The sequence below is a fragment of the Apostichopus japonicus genome, chromosome 19 (assembly GCF_037975245.1).
Source record: "Apostichopus japonicus isolate 1M-3 chromosome 19, ASM3797524v1, whole genome shotgun sequence".
NCBI classification, from domain to species: Eukaryota; Metazoa; Echinodermata; class Holothuroidea; order Aspidochirotida; family Stichopodidae; genus Apostichopus; species Apostichopus japonicus.
The window spans coordinates 911,772-915,304 of NC_092579.1; positions in this window are offsets into that span (position 1 = coordinate 911,772).

Here is a 3,533-nt window from a genome sequence, read left to right on the forward strand (position 1 = left end):
GTGGTCATACTTTGAGCTGCTCACGCCCCCCCCCCCCAAAAAAAAAATCCTCCCCTACTGGTACACTGCGTGGGAGATCGCGCATATACACGAAATAAGGAGAGGGTGGTTTTATATTAACTGCTTTGCCGAAGGAGGTTAGATATCAGTCAGGGAATTTTCTGACACTTTCAAGTTAATTCCAATATTCAGTTTCAATAAATTTACCGCAAAATTAGCTCTCTTTTTTTTTCTTTGCCATTCAAGGTTGATCTTGTTAACTGTATCGTACATGTAATTGATCCTGTTACTACAATCTCGTGCTTGATCAATCATATGAAAGTATGCACATCCTGAAGTACTTAAGACACGTTTTGCCTTGACCGAACAATTAAAAACAAGAACCAGAGCGTGCTTATGAATTCAATTAGAAAAGTAAACAATTTTTGGTAAAGATTTTGAAAGTCATGGTCATCATATCTGTGATACTTCTGTCAACTTCTTTGCAGGTATCAATCAAATCATTTGTCTTGTACACATTGGTCACTCTCAGATAGATCACACAGCATCACTCTCCTGTATAGTATTGACATAACACTTGCCAGGCCGAGTATTATACCAGAAATCGTTAAAAATTGTAGTAAAATATCATGATTTTGTTTATTTTATAAAACGTGACATCTCGCTAGGTTATTAAATTATGAAACATGCAGAGGTCACTTTTTTTATAAGTTAACGATCATCTGACCAATTGGGAAACATTAATCACTTTGAATTTATTGACAGATAAGATAATCAAAGTCTGTAATCTAACCAATATATGAAGATGGGGTTCAAATAGAAGCCTGTAATGTTACTATATTAGACGCCTGTGATGTAACTAAACATTATCATGCATGATGTTATATTGGAAGCCTGTGATCGTACGATACATTAAGATGGGGTTCTAACAGAAGCCTGTAATGATACTATTGTAACGTTTACTTAGCCTAAGATTCCGGGAGCGCCTAAATATTCCCTACTGAGGACTGGTGGTGGTTTGGAAACAAATGCGGCTAGGAATGGTTGTGTGTTAGTAACGACGAACCTTGAACCTCGCTATTATTGCAGAGAATATAACACATCGATAAACGAGTAAAAAAACGAACGTTGAGATTTCGTATTCTATTTCTACAATCAGCCACAAAACATCGGCACGAAGCCCTCAATAATAAATAGAAAAACATATACTGAAACGGAAATGGTTACAAACGAGGTCTCAATACTGAAGTAGAGTCCTATAACGATACGTACAAACGTGCACGTATTAAAGACGAATACGAAACAGATACAAATACAAATACGACCACAATGGTCGGAGCCATGGCTACTACCGAACCAAACGATTCAGAACGGGAGCGAAAAATGACTTACAAGTATCGAGATCTGATCCAGCTGAACTGATGAACGGACGTCACGTGACCTGTAATACGTCACTGTCCACATGGAGACCACATGTGGCTAAAAACGGTGACATATCGCCTGAATAAATAGAGGGCGACAGATATGATGACAAGCGGCATCACACTATAGACGCCTATGGTGTAACTTTACATTATCATGCATGAGGCTATATTGGAAGCCTGTGATCGTACGATATTTTATGAGTTAATCTTAGTCGCCTGTGATCGCAGCATAGATAATGATGATGTTCTCTTAGTCGCCGGTGTTATCATCCGAAATATTATGAAGTTTTTCATATTGAGTAACCTGTGGTATTACAATATACTATCATGCATTAGGTTATATTAGGAACCTGTGAATAATAACCATTTATTATCATACACTAGATAACATATTACTAGAAGATTACCATGAGGGTACATATAGAAGCCTGTGATCTTAGCATGTAAATTAAGAGAACCTTTCACTACCACCCTACCCCAACCGACCCCACCGAACCCCAACCCACTCCACGCCACACAAAGATGGAGTCGTAAAACATGTCAATAAATTATTTCTTCGTGTGTAACATAAAACTGTGTGTATACATTGGGAATAATATCATGTCTATGATCCCCTCGATAACATATGTTAGGTACCGCAATGGACTTATGAAAGACAATATATTTACATGGGTGGTTCTCTGTTTCAGATGATTTAAAAAATTTCCAAGGTTAAAGAAAAGTTAATGTAAGAAGACGATAAATATGTGGTTAATCAAGATGAAACAGCGTGCGTGTTGAGTTTACACAAGGCCACAATTCCGAGTAAGTGAACTCAAATCATATATAGATACAGAATCCAACATATAATAATCTTTCTAAGGTGTCAGCCCAATCTTTGAGGTTTCATTTATTTTTTTATTTTTTTTCGGGGGGGGGGGGGGGCTTCAGTCCTTTCAGCACTTAGCAAACCGGAAGTTGGTTTACTAGAATACGTTAGAAATAGGAAATATTGCTCACTGAAAAGGTAAGCAATTAACAACCAAACTCAATTAATATTTTATCACAGGAAGGAAAAGAAGATTTACAAATCGAAATGATTCCATCAACTGGAAAGTAAAGTTTTAGTCGTAGGTCCGTGGTTAGAAATAATGATATCCTTAATTAAGTGATAAGAAGCAGTCACGTCTCAAGAAAGAGGAAACGCCAATCAGCATCAAAATCAAATGTACTCTTTTTAAAAAGTGTTCCATTAATCTATGAATTTCAAATAACAATGAGAAAGTTTGTTCGTCAGCCGATAAACCTAATAAGTTTCATATTCAGTTTTTTTTCCAGTTTCATATTCAGTTTCATATTCAGTATTTATAGGAGTGTTAGCTCAGTGGTTTACGCCGTGGAGTGTTAGCTCAGTGGTTAACGCCGTTGCCTTTCAATCATAAGGTCCCGAGTTCGAGTCACTCCAAGATTAATGTATGTCGTCCAGTTACAGAGTTGTGGACAATTGACAATTCATAAATGTGGACGTTAAATATGAATCTAAGAGACTGACTTCGGTCAGCTTGTGGCTTTGATAAGCCAATAATGGCTTCTTCGCGAGTTCCATGCTTGCAGGAGGATCTTAGATACATACAATAAGTGCTTTTGCAAGTATAACGTATACACCAATGACAGTTGTGCGATTAAGAAGTTACTATAAATAAATATACAGTTACTAAAAGAAACTTCAGTAGCACTCTGTATATTAATGTCAGGGAGTATAGCTAAACGGCAGAAGATTTAGACGTCAACAATATTAGCCTTGTCAGTTAACCTTTTGTCTTAATTTGTTGACAGCTTCTCTTTATTTTTGTGATCCATGGAAGCATTGTTGGTCACTATAGAATCACTAGAACTTAGAAACTAACGCAAGGAGCAGCCACGAACCGTCTATTAATTTATCATAACCCTAAGGGAATCATAAAAGAGAGTATTAAAACTATAAAATTAACCAGATTGATTCTGGTGTATATATAGAGAGCAATCAATCGAGATGGCAAGAAGTACATATTTGAATTGTCATCCGTTTCTAGTTTGTCAGGAGTGACGTAACAACCTGCATAAAAATGTATAAATTAGATTTTAGGATAA